The sequence below is a fragment of the Vipera ursinii genome, assembly GCF_947247035.1.
Source record: "Vipera ursinii genome assembly, chromosome: Z".
Lineage (NCBI taxonomy): Eukaryota > Metazoa > Chordata > Lepidosauria > Squamata > Viperidae > Vipera > Vipera ursinii.
In genome coordinates, this window is record NC_139517.1 from 15975579 (window position 1) to 15993282 (window position 17704).

The window sequence follows — 17704 nt, forward strand, 5'->3', positions numbered from 1 at the left end:
TTTGGTTTTTGGTTTTTAAAAATATTGTAATGTTATTTTTTTTTTCCCCTAGCCTCTCGGGCCCCCCTTCCCCCCCCCCCGCCGACCCACCCACCCACCCCCGTTTCTTTTCCTCCTGCGGGAAATCAAACAAGCGCTAAAAAAATCCAAGCAGCCCGCGGAAGCACCAGCAACATCTTTTGCCCTCTCCTTCCCTTCCAAAAAATTTCTTTCCGATCTTTATTCACCGCTCAGGCGCCCCCCCCCCCACCACCACCTTAGCTTCTCTCTCTCTCTCTCTCTCCCCCCTCCGCCCCCCATCTGTCTCCGTTCAAGGTTGTTCAGGCTTCCGCGCTACACATGTTGCATCCCAAAGTTAAAGCAGAACCTGGCGCCGAAGCGGGCCCTGGCGAGGAGGGGCTAAAAGAAAGAAATAAAGGGGGAAAGCCCCGTTGCCTTCTTCCCCCACCCCCGCTTCCCAGCTGCTTTTCCCGGGGGCCTCCAGCGTAGAAATCTCTGCATCGCTTACAGCTTTGAGTTTCCTTCCTTCCTTCCTTCCTTCCTTCCTTCCTTCCTTCCTTCCTTCCTTCCTTCCTTCCTTCCTTCCTTCCTTCCTTCTTTTCTTTATTTGTCTCTTAGACCACCCCTCCCTTTTATTCTTCTCCCACCACTACCACCACCACCACCCCACCCAGTACCACCACTCCTTTCCCCGGGTCACCTTTCTATAAAGACACGCGGCGGTGCAAAAAATGAAATGAAATAAAATAAATAAAAATAAAAAAGAGGGGTGCGAGGAGACGGAGGGAGAGAAGAGAAGCGCACGGGGAGAAGGTGGAGGAGAGGAGGAGGAGGAGGAGGAGGAGGATGAAGAAGAGGAGGAGGAGGAGGGGGGCAGGCCCGGGGAGAGGAGGAGGAGGAGGAGGAGGAGGAGGCGGGCGGGCGGGCGGTGGGGGGCTTGATATATTTTTATTCCTTTAATGCAGACCAGACCACGTCGCCTGTCCTTTTTTTTCTTCCCACCCCCCCTCCCGCGATCTCGCAAGGCAAAGGCAAGGGAGGCGGGCGGTCGGGGGCGCGCGCAGGCACCGGGCAGGGTCATTAGCATTCAACACCCATCCCTGAAGCCTCAACCACCAGCGCGGCAGAAGCAGGTTGCGAAGCCGGCGCAGCCGAAGGAGCCCAGCGCCGCAGTCCTGGGCGCTGGAAGGCGGGGAGGGAGGGAGGGAGAAAAGGAAGGAAGGAAGGAAGGAAGGAAGGAAGGAAGGAAGGAAGGAAGGAAGGAAGGAAGGAAGGAAGGAAGGAAGGAAGGAAGGAAGGAAGGAAGGAGGGAGGGAGGGAGGGAGGGAGGGAGGGAGGGAGGGAGGGAAGGAAGAAGGAAGGAAGGAAGGAAGGAAGGAGGGAAGGAAGGAAGGAAGGAGGGAGGGAGGGAGGGAAGGAAGAAGGAAGGAAGGAAGGAGGGAGGGAGGGAGGGAGGGAAGGAAGAAGGAAGGAAGGAAGGAAGGAAGGAAGGAAGGAGGGAGGGAGGGAGGGAAGGAAGAAGGAAGGAAGGAAGGAAGGAAGGAAGGAAGGAAGGAGGGAGGGAGGGAGGGAGGGAGGGAAGGAAGAAGGAAGGAAGGAGGGAGGGAGGGAGGGAAGGAAGAAGGAAGGAAGGAAGGAAGGAAGGAGGGAGGGAGGGAGGGAGGGAGGGAAGGAAGAAGGAAGGAAGGAAGGAAGGAAGGAAGGAGGGAGGGAAGGAAGGAAGGAAGGAAGGAGGGAGGGAGGGAGGGAGGGAAGGAAGAAGGAAGGAAGGAGGGAGGGAGGGAAGGAAGGAAGGAAGGAAGGAAGGAAGGAAGGAAGGAAGGAAGGAAGGAAGGAAGGAAGGAAGGAAGAGAAGAGAAGCAGGGATCGGGTGGGATCCCTTGCCTTGCCTAAGAACCGGCTCCCCGAGCGGGAGATGGGAAGCTCGACATTGCACGCGCAGACGCCCCCCCCCACACACACACCCCTCCACACCCCGGCACCGGCAGAAGCGGGGTCCGGCGTCCTGGGTCGGTGTGCGGGTCTCAGAGGCCGCCGCCGCCGCCGCCGCCTCCGAACTCCAGGAAAAGCGACAGCCCACCCTCTCTGGGAGGGTGAGGTTGCGCTCCCCCGAGGAGAGAGGCTCTTTCTCCGCCATCGGGGAAGAAGAGGAGCAAAAAAAGCCAATGCACCGCAGAGGGAGGGAGGGATGGAAGGAAGGAAGGTGAAAAAAAAATTGCTTCCCACCCCCCCACACACACACTCCCTACCATCCTCCCCGGCTCCTTTGGCTTCAGAAGTCCACCGCCCCTTTCCAAACTCACCCAGGAGGGAAAGAACGGAGCGAAGCGAACACACCCCGCCGCTTTCCGCTGCGTAAGGGCATCGCGGAGAAGCCGTGTGGATGGAGCACGTCCCGTGTTTTAATTAGCGCTCGGAAATAAGCAGAGCGGCAGCCGGGGGGGGGGCAGAGAAGACGGGGTAAGGTGGGGTGGGGTGGATCCTGCCAGCTCTCCTTGGCCACCATCGCTTACGCCAGGAAGATTCCCTCGGGTGTTTTTGCAAACGCACAGGAGAGGGTTTTTTCCCCTTAATATATATATATATATATATGTGTGTGTGTGTGTGTGTGTGAGAGAGAGAGTGCATAAAATATCCCGTCCCAAAGGTCAGGGTGATGCACGCGGTAGTTGCTCTGTCTTCTGCCTTTGTCATTTCCGCCTTGTAGCCAAAAGGCCGAGAGGCTCGTTGTCAGGGGGACGGATGGGAGACCAAGCGGAGGTTTTGTTTTTTTAAGTGGCAGTAGTTAGCCAGTGAAAACTGTAGAGGGCGCTGCGTCGCTTCCATCTGGAGCTCTAGATTGACCCCACCCCACCCCCACCAGGGTGGCGTTTGGGAAGAGTTTCAAATAACGTAAAGAACGGGACCGTTTTAACCCATTTTTGCGGGTCACAGGGCGCATCCGAAGGATCCGAGTTAGAAGAAGCGGGGAAGCAGCGATCGGATGCGTGTCTACCTGCACCCCAAGACCGAGATGGGCTGCCGAAGGACAAGAAGGAAAGCACCCGAACCAGTCTCGCAGAGAAGCAGTTTTTATCAAGAACAGGGGTCTTCAAACTTGGCCCTTTTATGACTTGTGGACTTCAATTCCCAGAATTCCTCAGCCAGCTTGTCTGGCTGAGGAATTCTGGGAGTTGAAGTCTACAAGTCATAAAAAGGCCAAGTTTGGAGACCCCCTGATCGAGAATCATACCGCCAGCCCAATCCGGAGCGCGTCGTTTGAGTTATCGCTGCTGGGCGGCCGGTCGCCTTCAATCTCCTGCACGGGTCTTTCCCGGGTTTCTCCCGCTTGAGCAGGGGTCTTCAAACGTGGGCCCTTTTATGACTCGCGGACTTCAACTCCCAGAATTCCTCAGCCAAGCACGCTGGCTGAGGAATTCTGGGAGTTGAAGTCCGCGAGTCATAAAAGGGCAGGGGTCTTCAAACGTGGCCCTTTTATGACTTGTGGACTTCAACTCCCAGAATTCCTCAGCCAGCTTTGCTGGCTGAGGAATTCTGGGAGTTGAAGTCCACAAGTCATAAAAGGGCCACGTTTGAAGACCCCTGCGCTTGAGCCTAAGCCAGGCCTGTCGCTGAGCGCAGCCGTTCCCGAGCGAAGACGCGCGGGCCGGGTCAGAGCCCCGCCAGCACTTCCCTATCTCTGCCTCTGCCCTTCGCTTGCCTGTCCCTTGGCCCGTTCGAGGGATCGAAGGCTTGGGGAGAAGGAAAAAAAAAGCGGGAATGAGCCAGAGCCACGGCTGTAAAGCCAGGGATGGCGCGAGGAAAAGCCGCCTGCCCCTCCCCGCCTCCCCTTGCCCCGCGCTTTAAGTATCCCGGCTTTGGCGCCCTTTCCGCATCTTGCAATTCTCCCTCAGACCAGGAGATGGCAGCAAAGCGTCCGAGCCGGCCGGGTCTCTCTGCAGCCACCTAGTGGCCGCGCGCACGGGGGCCGCAGCACCCCAACTAGAGGAAGAAAAGAAGAAAAGAGCGAAGAGCCTTCGCCTTGAGGGAAGCGGAGCATCCTTCTGTCCTCGCTCTTTTTCTCTTTCATGCTGCTTGTGAAGGAACGAGAGAGAACTTGTGTGTGTGTGTGTGTGTGCGCGTGTGTGTGTGCGTGCATGTGTGTGTGTGTGTCGGGGTGGGGAGCTTCTGAAGGGACAGAGAGAAACTGTGTGTCAGGGGAGTAGACTTCTACCCCAAGAGGGGCATTTATTTTTATTTTTATTTTATTTTATTTTAATTCCATTTATATTCCGCCCTTCTCCGAAGACTCAGGGCGGCTTACAAGCTTAGCAGTAGAGGGGTTTCTGTGTGTGTGTGTGTGTGCGTGTGTGTGTGCGTGCGTGTGTGTGTGTGTGTGTGTCGGGGTGGGGAGCTTCTGAAGGGACAGAGAGAAACTGTGTGTCAGGGGAGTAGACTTCTACCCCAAGAGGGGCATTTATTTTTATTTTATTTTATTTTAATTCCATTTATATCCCGCCCTTCTCCGAAGACTCAGGGCGGCTTACAAGCTTAGCAGTAGAGGGGTTTCTGTGTGTGTGTGTGTGTGTGTGTGTGTGTGTTTACTGAATTATCAAGGGGTGTGTGTGGGGAGGGTTGAAGTTCTCTCACCAAGGGGGTTGTGCATGTGTGTTCTTTCATCAAGGGGAGGGGGGCATTTGAGAACTTTGCTTTGGGACCCAGACACTTTTGTGCACCACGTAGCACCGCGACCACCGCCTTGCCCCCACACCCCCCTCTCCAGTCCTGCCAGGCTTATAAATAAACTCACCTCACCGAATGGTTTTTGTTATGGGGAAATTGGAGGCGGGAGGGATATTAGTCGCCTCGAGTTATTGGTAAAAAATAATAAAAGAAAAAGATATAAAAATCAAATAAACAGATCCCAACCCTGAGAGAGAAATGAGAAACACCGTGTCACTCCACTCTGTTTGTGCATCGGTCTCGTAACCGAGCACTCTTGCCTCCTCCTCGCCCATTTTCACACCGCTAATGCCAGATCAAACAGATTATCAGTCTAATCCATTCAGCAGGACTTCTTGTTCCCCAAAGTCCTTTCACCTTTGATCAGTGAGATTCTGAGACGGGCATCTATCTTAACACACTAAAAAGGAGAGGGACAGGATTTATGATGGATGACTTTGCCTCGGTGCTCAGTCTGCAAATGTCTTAAACCTCCGCCCCACCCAACTTCCCTGTTAAAAGCACCTGCACTCTTCTTGCCAATCAAGGCTGCTCAGATCTGTAGGGTTAAATGTTGACTGTGCTCAGAGAACCATGCCAGTTTAGGGGCATGGGGCTAATGAGCAGGATGTTGGAAAAGTTGGCATGGCTGGGTGTCCTGCAGCACAAGTCCAGTTCATGCAGTTTTTCAGTGCAGGAAAGACTTCTCCATCTGTTAGGAGGGCGATATTAGGAAGACAAGACAATTTTGCTTCTTCTGAAAGTCTCAAACAATTGTTTTATTAACCATTGATCTCCCCCAAATTAAAAAAAAATAACACTCTGGGACATCACCAGCAATGCAACACAATCCTACTAGAGTTGGTTTTTAAAAAAGGTTTTGGTACCTCTTTGCTGGCTTCTGGTAGTGGCTGGGATCTTTTGTAGCTCAGATCTGCTACTGGGAGCAGTTTACATTTAACCCGAAGTATGCAATCTCATGCTGTTTCATCACAACCTGTTAATAGGGTTTCCTGCTTGAGCACCGTGGTTGGACTAGAAAGACCTCCAAGGTGCCTTCCAACACTGTTATTTTATTATTCTGTTAATTCGGATTGTGAACGGCCGTTTCAGAGCTTCAGGTTTTCATCAGCTCCTGTGTCTGTCCCCATATTGAAACTAAACATTTTCATTTCCCAAGGAAACAGGGAAATAGTTCTCTATACAGATAGTCTTCAGCTTATGACCACAATTGGGACAGGAACTGTTGCTAAATCAGGTGGTGGTTAAGTGCATCGCACCCAATTTCACGACCTTTTTTTTTTTTTGCTGCGGATCACTGCAGTAGCTAAGCAAATCCAGCTTCCCCCATTGACTCTGCTTATCAGAAGCCCCCTTGAAAGGTGGCAAATGGTGATCACATGACCCCAGGTTGCTGCATCCATCATAAATACATGCCAATTGCCAAGCACCTGAATTTTGATCACATGGGACAGATCAAGTGTGAGGACCAGTTATAAATCACTTTTTTCAGTGCTGTCCTAACTCTGAACAATTGTTAAATGAGTGGTCGTAAATCAAAGACTACCTGTATTATTATTATGATGATGATGATGATGATGATGATGATGATGATGATGATGCAACCTTTGGCAGGATGGATCAGCTGTTTTTACAGGACCTTTTGCCTCCTTTAAAGATATTCCAACTTTGGGATGGACATATCCATTTTCTTGCTGATACATCTGTACTCCTCCTTTCCTTTCCTTTCCTTTCCTTTCCTTTCCTTTCCTTTCCTTTCCTTTCCTTTCCTTTCCTTTCCTTTCCTTTCCTTTCCTTTCCTTTCCTTTCCTTTCCTTTCCTTTCCTCTCCTCTCCTCTCCTCTCCTCTCCTCTCCTTTTCCACACAGCATCTGCAACACTTGTCTGAAATGATATAGGGGCTCCTGTATGAGCAGGGAGCTTTTCAACTTTTTCACCCATTGTACCACTTTTAGGATATGGCAACATCCGAGTACCACCAGTCGCCTAGCAAGGTGTCAAAAACTTGATGAACAAAAAAAAAAAGAAAAAAAGTGATGAAGTATAGGTAGTCCTCGACTTACAACAGTTTGCTTAGTGACTGTTCGAAGTTACAGTGGCACTAAAAAAAGTGCCCCCCAAGCGACAGCCGAGCAAGACACCTGCCTGCCCACCTGGTGGCACTATTCCTCCTGTCCAAGGTTTTCATTGTTGTGAGCATTTCTGTTGAGGATTGGCGGTGGGGATGGGGGGTTGTTTGGTTTTTATTCCCCCACCCCCCTCTGCTGGGTGGTTGCAGGTTTTGGTCACTTCACATGACCCTGGGACACTGTGACCGTCATAAATGTGAATCAGTTGCCAAACATCTGAACGTAAATCACAAGACCCTGGAGATGCTGCAACATTCCAGCTGATCTGGGCTCAGCAGAAGCGCCAGGATCAGCGCCGAGCTCCAGTTGGAGCCTGGCGCTGATCCTGGCGCTTCCGCTGAGCCCCGACAGCCCTGCAGCTCCAGCCGTCTCTCGCTCAGGCTTGTGCGGTGCCGCCACCGGTTCAGCTCATTCCCCTCCCCCGCTACCACTTTTCTAGGATGGTCGCGTACCACCTGCCAGGTGCCAATGTACCACAGGTGGTACCCGTACCGCTGGTTGAAAAGCCCTAGAAGACCTCCAAGGTTCCTTCCAGCTGTATTCTGATACATAAACAAACACAAAATTAGAATTGGGAAGTTTAAAGAGGGAGGCTAGAATAGGAGGAGCGTTTTTTAACCGAGTCCTTCTAACAGCAGCAGCAGGAGAGCAGAACAGCTCAGAGAAAGACAGAACCCCCCCCCCCTTCTCTGTTCATGACGCTCGACTTTTGCTGGCAGGGAACAAGGGAATGGGGAAGAAAAGGAGAAAAAATAGAAACAAGAGAATGAAAATTGCCAGGATTCCAGCTGCCTTTAATGAGGGAGCTCCAGCCCACGTTTTAGGAAAAAGGAAACCAGACTAATAATTGAGGCAGGGAAGAAAAAGCAAAACAAAATTCCTGCTCCGTTCTTGGAAGAAAAGCGCCGACAGAGGATTAGACCAAATACTGGAAGCCCTAACTTCTGAATACTTGTGGAGGAGAGGGGAGGCGACACACAAAAATGTTACCCCAGAGGGAAAACAAGGCATAAATGTTGCAGAAAGAATGTGGGGGAAGGAGAGAGCATAACTGCTCAGGGTTTTTAATGTTGGATTTCTACAGCCAGGTGGATTTTGCAGACCAAAATTCATAAATCGGGGACTACATCCTGCTCTCATTAGCTCACGTAGCTTTCCTGCAGATTCTCTATAGACTTTCTGCCTCCTTCCAAGGTTATTGTTTCCCAAGTGTAATCGTTTGAACATGCACCCATTCAGAAAAGGAAAGGATCGTGCCGGCACCACGGAAAACCAAACCTGGTCCTCACTGAAATCGGCTTTGGTTTGTCTTCCATCGTTGTGCCTTCTTCCTTTGTGCTTCCCGATTTATATGTATGAGAGCTACAGGGAGATTGGAAAGGCTCTAGTAGGTGAGGTGGTGTGATTTCAAGTGTGTGTGTGTGTGTGTGTGTGTGTGTCTGCAGGCGCACACATGCTGCTACCCCTTAGAAGAACCCACAAGCCTGGTGGGTGACCTTGCAAACTGAGGCGACTGCCACACTTCCATGCAAGCGAAACATGTGCTTTTGGAGATAAATGTCTACTGACACATAGGCTATAAAATTAATTCACTCATGCAAGCACTCCTTTGAGAAATAGATATTGATATGGCCTTTAGACATTTACAGATGCATGTATTCATGACTGAACACGCGTACTCCGTCATGGCAGGAGAGCACCAGGCTGGTCAGACCCATGTCCGCTCAATCTAGCATTTCTGTTTCCAAAGATAATTAAGTCAAGCCAAGTGCCAATGGGTACACCCTCTCTAGACTTAAAGTAAGCACCTCTTCTGATACTTTAAAAAGGTATGCGTGCTAGTTGTTTCCAACTCTAGGGGCTGGTGCTCATCTCTGTTTCAAAGCCGAAGAGCCAGCGCTTGTCCGAGGACGTCTCCGTGGTCATGACTAGATGCCAAAGGCACATGGAACGCTGTTACCTTCCCACCATAGTGGTCCCTATTTTTCTACTTGCATTTTTACGTGCTTTCGAACTGCTAGGTCGGCAGAAGCTGGGACGAGTAACAGGCGCTCACTCTGCTATGCGGCACTTGGGATTCGACCCGCCAAACTGCCGATCTTCTGATCGACAAGCTCAACGTCCTAACCCACTGAGCCACCGCATCCCTTTCTGATACCTTAGTGACCGGTTAAAGTTAAGACGGACACCCCCACCCCCAAAAGCTACTTACAATCCAGTTCTGGAGATCCAGTGTCACCTACATATATCCCCAAAGTCACATGACCATGTTTTTGGCACTTGGCAGCTGGCTCTTTTTACGGCAGTTTGCAGTGTCTCATGGTCACATGATCACAATTTATGATGGTTTTGCCAGAAACCAGCATTTACTTCTGGTTTCTGGTAAAAACTGCTTCATAGTGAACAATGAATTTGCTTAACAACAGTTCCAAAAAAGTTCATAACATTGGGTCCGGTCTGGTCCTGCAGTGACTCATTTTACGACTGTCACTAATTAGAGTCATAACTCGAGAACTACCTGTACTGACTCTCTGTATGAACAATTCATCTAGCTCTTATGACCCATTGCCACTGCTAGAACTAAATGCTGTTAATTTGGTTTTAATTGCTAAATGCTGTTAATTTTAAAATTTTAATTTTAAAAATATATCATGTGCTACTCAATTATTTAGAAGTAAAATAAGAGTTGTGTGAAGGTCTTTCCTTTTTCAGATTAACTGCCAGTCAGCTTGGGGTGATCTCAAGTTCCAGTTTTTAACAAAAAATAAGGGTAGATTTCTACTCTTTTCTCTAGATGCGGTACATAAATCACAATTATGTCTCCCTTCGCCCTATTTATTAAGTATTGCTTTTGGTTGTCCCTGTCTCCATTAAATCACACTCAAATTCAAAGAATCAGCCTGCTTCTAGATCAAAGATCTACGGCTAAAAATTCTTTCCTTGTCATGTGCAAACATTCCACGAACATGTAATCCTGTCTTATACAATGTTCACCAGATCCATTTACTGGTTTGTCATACGAACATTTCAAAAAACATACAAGCTTATTTCCAGGTTCCTAGGTACAAGGCAAGCATGAAAAGTTATAGTAGTATAAGTAAAATTAAATATACGCATCCCTGAAAGTAAGGATTCTAATTTGCATATGTTGTTGTTGTTAGTTGCAAAGTCGTGTCCGACCCATCACGACCCCATGGACAACATTCCTCCAGGCCTTCCTGTCCTCTGCCATCTTCTGGAGTCCATTTAGGCTCACGCCTACTGCTTCAGTGACTCCATCCAGCCACCTCATTCTCTGTCGTCCCCTTCTTCTCTTGCCCTCCACCTTTCCCACCATTAGGCTCTTCTCTAGTGAGTCCATCCTTCTCATAAGGTGGCCAAAGTATTTGAGTTTCAACTTCAGGATCTGGCCTTCTAAAGAGCAGTCAGGGTTGATCTCCTCTAGGACTGACCGGTTTGATCGCCTTGCAGTCCAAGGGACTCGCAGGAGTCTTCTCCAGCACCACAGTTCAAAGGCCTCAATTCTTTGGCGCTCAGCCTTTCTTATGGTCCAACTTTCACAGCCATACATTGCAACTGGGAAGACCATAGCCTTGACTATACGAGCTTTGGTTGGCAGGGTGATGTCTCTGCTTTTTAGTGTGCTGTCTAGATTTGCCATGGCTTTCCTCCCCAGGAGCAAGCGTCTTTTAATTTCTTGGCTGTAGTCCCCATCTGCACTGATCTTGGAGCCCAGGAAAATAAAATCTGTCACTACCTCCATTTCTTCCCCATCTATTTTCCATGAATTGAGAGGGTCAGATGCCATGATCTTGGTTTTCTTAATTGCATATTTCTTAATTTGCATATACTTTCAAACATAAATACTAGACAAGGATTTAATTGAAGGACTTCAGTGTGCACCATTTTACAGGCTCCTGTTCACCATCTCCCTCTTTTTCTCTCTAGCCCCAGTAAGTGAATTTGTAGGAACAATATGTTCTTTGTTGATGAGGGAACATTGTGTTGCAAAAGATGTACAGTATTGTAATTTGGTTCCTCCCTCCAGTATCACTCTTAACACAATTATAATGTCCACATCCAGAGAAAACCAACAGGGAAAGACGCAATGGCCAATAATCTAAACAAACGGTATTATTTCCAGTTGACAAGAGAAAGTGATTTGAACAGTACACCCACTTACCAGGATCAATCTCGTTGCTGGTGCACATTTTGCTTTCTTCTGTTCCTACAGGAAGCGAAGATCTTGCAATCCAACCAAGCTGCAGGCCAATTCTCTGGAATATCCCAAGAAACCCCAAAAGCTTCAGTGATTCAGTGTTACTTTTTCTGTCCTGAAAAGTGTGTGTCTTCAAGGGGAAAAATACACAGGTATTTAAAAGGCACTTTTCTCTGTCAGTCAATCTTCCCAGCTGGAAGGAGGAACGATTTGAAGCAGATTTGAAGAGCGCCTGGCATCTCAGCATGGTTTGGCTCCATCAACTCCTCACCGTTGTGGTTCCCAACCTCTTTTTCCTTTAACTGCAGAAAAGTCACCAGAGTCTTGATCTGGCTCTCATTTAGCAGGCTCCTTTACTCCCTTTTATTTTTATTCCTCGCACTACCAATTGTCACTAATATTTCCTCCGAGATATTGTATGTGGCAATTGACACCCCCTTTTATTGCTCTTCCACAAGCAGCATGTGGTGCCGTTTGGCCTCAAAGGTCTCTGTGGTACAGAACACGGAAGAAAATGGTTCATTTATTCCTCCCAGCCACCCTTAATGATGTCGCCATGGCCATTGGCCGTGGCTGCCTGGGTAAAATTAATGTTTCCCTGCTTTTTAAACCCTTTGTTAATTGCTTTCCTGGATGTGCTCTGCTCCGCATGAATGAGACCAAAACAACAATTGTGCTCGGAGATCTTTGGATTTCCTGCAAGAGTAATGAGAAGAACCCAGTGGGTTTCACAGGGAGAAAAATCCACATGGCTAAGGCAGATCCGGCAGCCTAATTGAAAACCAGAGGGTTAGACCCGGGATCTTCTGGGGCAGGAAACAGATGGGCTTCTTCAGTGGAGGGGAGTGGGATAGAGTATCCTACTGACTGATTCACAAAGGAGGGGCTTACCTCCCTTTCGAACATTTGTTCTACCCGAATGCTTGCTACCAGCTCTATTACAAAAGAAGAAGACGGACACTGCCCAGGTTCTCTCAAGCCGCCTTGTTGAAAAGGGAGGCCCTACACAAGACAGCTATAGGCCTGGTGCCCTAGCTCAGGGCTTTTCAACCAGTGGTACGGGTACCACCTGTGGTACATTGGCACCTGGCAGGTGGTACGCGACCATCCTAGAAAAGTGGTAGTGGGGGAGGGGACTGGCAGCACTGCACAAGCCTGAGCAAGAGACAGCTGGAGCTGCACGGCTGTCAGGGCCCAGAAGAAGCGCCAATCAGCTGGAAAGCAGCGCATCTGCTGAGCCCAGAAGAAGCGCTGATCAGCTGGAATGTTGCAGCATCTCCAGCTTGTGAGTTACATTCAGATGCTTGGCAACTGATTCATATTTATGACGGTCACAGTGTCCCAGGGTCATGTGAAGTGACCAAAGCCTGCTGCAACCACCCAGAAAATAGGGGGAATAAAAACCAAACACCCACCCCACCCCACCCCAGCTGCCAATCCTCAACAGAAATGCTCACAACAATGAAAACCTCAGACAAGGAGGAAGAGCGCCGCCAGGCGGGCAGGCAGGTGTCTTGCTCGGCTGTGGCTTGGGGGGGGGCACTTTTTTCAGTGCCATTGTAACTTCGAACAGTCACTAAGCAAACGGTTGTAAGTCAAGGACTACCTGTACTTCACTTTTTTCCTTTTTTTTTGTTCATCAAGTTTTGGACACCTTGCTAGGCGACTGGTGGTACTCGGATGTTGCCCTATCCCAGGGGTAGGCAACCTTGGCTCTTTTATGACTCGCGGACTTCAACTCCCAGAATTCCTGAGCCAGCATAGCTGGCTCAGGAATTCTGGGAGTTGAAGTCCGCGAGTCATAAAAGAGCCAAGGTTGCCGACCCCTGCCCTATCCTAAAAGTGGTACACTGGGTGAAAAGATTGAAAAGGCCTGCCCTAGCTCAGGTTTTAAAGATGGGACACCAGGCTGAAATGTCAGATATGAGCAACACTGCCAACTCAGTACTAGTAAAAAAGCTTTCCAAAGGAAGAAAGTTTTAACATGCAGGATATGTTAGAGGCTTCAAGGCCTCTCTCTCTCTCAAAAAAAAAAGGAAAAATCTGGTACCTCCCACGTGTCTTGGATTACGCCTCCTATAAACACCAGTCTGCATGATTATGAGATCTGTAGTCCAAAGCATGGAGAAGACCAGACTGGCTACTCTACAGAGTCTCTATTAGTGTCGAACAGGTCATCCTTGACATATGACTGCAGTGGAGCCTGCACATTATGGTTTTATGTCATGAGTCCTAAACTGACTGTCCTGATTTTACAAACTTTTTTGCAGCAGTCGTAAAATGAACACGGAGGTCGTTAAACACTTTTTTGCTATAGCGCAGTTATTGTGAAAGATAGAAGTAATGTAAAATATGGTCACATGACCATGGGTTGCAGACAGACGTAAATGTGGTCATATTGCCGAGTGCCCAAAGTGCAGTCATATGACCATGTGTGTGTGTGGGGGGGGAAACCATCAGAATTTCACAACCAGGTCATAACTCCCTTGTTCCAGGTAAGTCATAACTTCAAATAGTTGCTAAGTGACTGATTATAAGTTCAGGACTTACCTGCAATAAGTAAACGAAGTAATGATATGATTGGATTACTTCCCCAAATATAGAACACATAGGGGTCAGTTATGACACTTTTTAGTGAAGTGTGTCAAGGCACATGATCAAAGATAAAATTTCTCCAGAATGTATATGGGTCAATATAAAAGAGAAAAAAAGTGACATTGCCATAGGTGTATATTATAGGCCATGCAACCAATCAGAGGAAATAGATGAACTCTGCCAACCAGTTAACAAATGTATCTAGGAAGCATACCATGGTAGTAATGGGAGACTTCAACTATCCAGATATCAACTGGGAGACAAACTCTGCAAGCGGGAGATCAAATAGATTCCTAATCAACCTAGATGACAACTTTGTCATCCAAAAGGTGGAGGAGGGAACTAGATGTAAAGCTATACTGGACTTAATTCTTACTAACAGAGAAGAAGTGATAGAGGGAGCTGAAGTTGCCAGAACCTTGGGTGAAAGTGACCACGTCATACTGGAATTTAATATAATGCAAATAGTAGCAATAGTAAACAATCCAACCAGTGTCTTAAACTTCAAAAGAGCCAATTTTAACAAACTCAGAGAGAACCTAGGAAAGATTCCATGGATGAAAATCCTAAAGAGGAAAACGACCCAAGAAGCGTGGGAAACTCTGAAAATGTGATCATAAAAGCCCAAACAAGCACAATACCACTGAAAAAGAAAAACAAGAAATTCAAGAAGAAACCAGCATGGCTGCACAAAGATCTCTCTGACAAACTGAAAGACAAAAAGGACAAGCACAAAAAGTGTAACGAGGGGCACATAACCAAGGCCGATTATCAGCAGACAGCCAGAACATGCAAAGATGAAGTCAGGAAAGCAAAGGCTCAGTATGAACAAAGACTTGCAACAGAAATCAAGAATAATAAAAAAAGTTTCTTCCAACATATTAACAACAAGAAAAATGTTAAGGAAACTGTAGGTCCACTATATAGAGAGGATGGCAAGGAAATAACAGACAACAGGGAGACAGCAGAGCTGCTTAACTCATTCTTTGCATTAGTCTTCACACACACACACACACAAACCCCTACAGCTCAACATGAAACAAGAATTAAAATAAGCAGGAAAATGGTAAGAGAACACCTATCCAACCTTGACAAATATAAATCACCGGGACCTGACAGACTACATCCCAGAGTTCTGAAGGAGCTGGCAGAACCACTACACCATATCTTTCAAAAATCCTGGAGCATCGGGGAAATACCAGAGGATTGGAAAAGGGCTGATCTGTTTCCCATCTTCAAGAAAGGAGAAAAAAAAGAGAGAGAGAGAGACCCAGGGAACTACAGACCAATCAGTTTAACATCAATACCTGGGAAGATCTTAGAAAAGATGATCAAAAAACAGATTTCCAAACAACTAGAAGCAAACAAAGTTATAACCAGTAGCCAGCACAGGTTGTTAAAAACAGATCATGCCAAACCAATCTTACTTCATTCTTTGACAAAGTAACTAAACTAGTAGACCAGCAAAATGCTGTGGACGTACTATACTTAGATTTCAGTAAGGCATTTGATAAAGTAGACCACAACCTACTCCTTAGTAAGCTAGAAAAAGGTGGAATAAACATCACCACCAGATGGATCTGCAGCTGGCTAGCAAACCGTACTCAACGAGTAGTCCTCAATGGCACTACATCCACATGGAGAGAGGTAAACAGTGGGGTACCACAAGGTTCCGTCTTAGGCCCAGTATTCTTTAATATCTTCATCACTTACTTAGATGAGGGAATTGAAGGGGAACTCATCAAATTTGCAGATGACACTAAACTGGCAGGAATATCCAACGCCCCTGAAGACAAACTCAAGATCCAAAAAGATCTTGACAAACTTGAACAATGGGCCCTATCCAACAAAATGAGTTTCAGTGTGGAGAAAAGCAAAGTTTTAAATTTAGGCAGGAAAAAATCAAAGGTACAAGTGCAGATTAGGCGAGACTGGCTTAAAAACAGCAACTGTGAGAAGGACCTTGGAGTCCTAGTGGATGATCACTTGACTATGAGCCAGCAGTGTGCAGCAGCAGCCAAAAAAGCTAATACATTCTTGGGTTGTATAAACAGAGGCATAGAATCAAGATACATGAAGTATTAATACTGCTTTATAAAATCCTAGTAAGACCACACCTGGAATACTGCAGCCAACTTTGGTCACCATATCACAAAAAAGATGTTGAGAGTTTGGAAAAAAATTCAGAGAAGAGGAACTAAGATGATCAAAGGCCTGGAGACTAAAACATACAAAGAACAGCTGCAGGACTTGGGTTTGGCTAGTCTAAAAAAAAGAAGAAATAGGGGAGACATGATAGCAGTGTTCCAGTATTTGAGGGGCTGCCACAAAGAAGAGGGGGTCACGTTATTCTGCAAAGCACCAGAGGGCAGGACAAGAAACAATGGTTGGAAACTGATCAAAGACAGAAGCAACCTGGAATTAAGGAGAAACTTCCTGATAGTGAGGACAATTAACCAGTGGAACAGTTGCCTCCAGAAATCATGGGCACTCCATCACTGGATATTTTTAAGAAGAGGCTAGACAGTCACTTGTCTGAGATGGTAGAGGTGCTCTTGCTTGAGCAGGGGGTTGGACTAGAACAGACATGTCAAACACAAGGCCCGGGGGCCGGATCCGGCCCGCTAAGTGGTTTCATGCGGCCCGCGAAGCCATCCTGGAAACAGTGAGGGAACGGCCCCCACTGCCTTGGCCCTGGCCCAGAGACCCTCCTTCTGCCAGAGACCCTCAGATCTCTCCCACTCCTGCCCAGGACCCCATAGGCACCCTTGATGCGAAGGATGCAGAGCTGGCCACGCCCACCCAGTAGGCCATACGCACTCTAGCCACGCCCACCCAGTAGGCCACACCCACCCAGGCCAGACCCACCCAGCCCCCTGAGGGCAACCGCAATGCTGATGCAGCCCTCAATGAAATTGAGTTTGACACCCCTGGACTAGAAGATCTCCAAGGTCCCTTCCAGCTTCCATTCCATTCTATTCAGGCCCAGGTCAAGTTCAGACAAGCTGCAGACTTGACATGGAAACTAGAAATAAGGAGTGAATTTAGAGAATGCCCTATTTCAGTTACCAGACAGCTAATAATTATAGAAATGTGCAGAAATTGTCTTGTTTTTCTGATTTACTTGCCAACCTCTTCAGCTTGAGCTTACCTAGAAAATCTTTAAGCATCTTCCCATCCACTCCTTAACTGGTATGTGAGTTATGTTCCCCTGCCTGCATTTGAAGTGCTTAAGTACATTCACGCACACATTTGCAGTGGAACTACTGGAAGAAACTAGAGACCAATTTTGAGGTTGAACTGCCCTCTGTTGCCCGCAGCAGAGACTGCAAATGCAAGGGGGGGGGAAATCACTTTTAATTATTGGAGAGAGAGGAGCAAATGTAGATCTTTGATGGAGTGCATCAAGATTCTCTCCTAAGCAAAAATTGCTTCACGTTCAATGCTAGGTAATACATTTCTCTGAAGTACATATGTAATTGTCATAGGATTATCGCAAATACATGCAGTTTACATATAAATACATATAGATATACAGTATGCAGTTTACAGAAATACACATGTTCATACGTGGGGGGGGGAGCTTGAACATTTGCAACTTGGTAGACAGTGTGGTGCATGCATCTGGGTCATCACGTATGTAGGAAGATTCTGGGATGTGAAGTTAAACAGCCCCAAGTTAAACAGCCTGCTAACCGCCAAGCTTATAATGAGCACAATCTTACAAGGTGATGTGGATGTTACCTGGAGTTTGTAAACAGGTAAATGGAAAACAAACCAAGGCGAAGGGACTGGAAAAGGTAAATTTATTTTCCAGTACCAAAAAGATAGTACTGAATACTGCTCAAACTATTGAACAATTGCACCATTTTACATACCTATGATAGGGCTGAAGATTTTACAGTCTAAGGTAAAGGTAAAGGTAAAGGTTCCCCCGCACATGCGTGCTAGTCGTTTCCGACTCTAGGGGCCGGTGCTCATCTCCGTTTCAAAGCCGAAGAGCCAGCGCTTGTCCGAGGACATCTCCATGGTCATGTGGC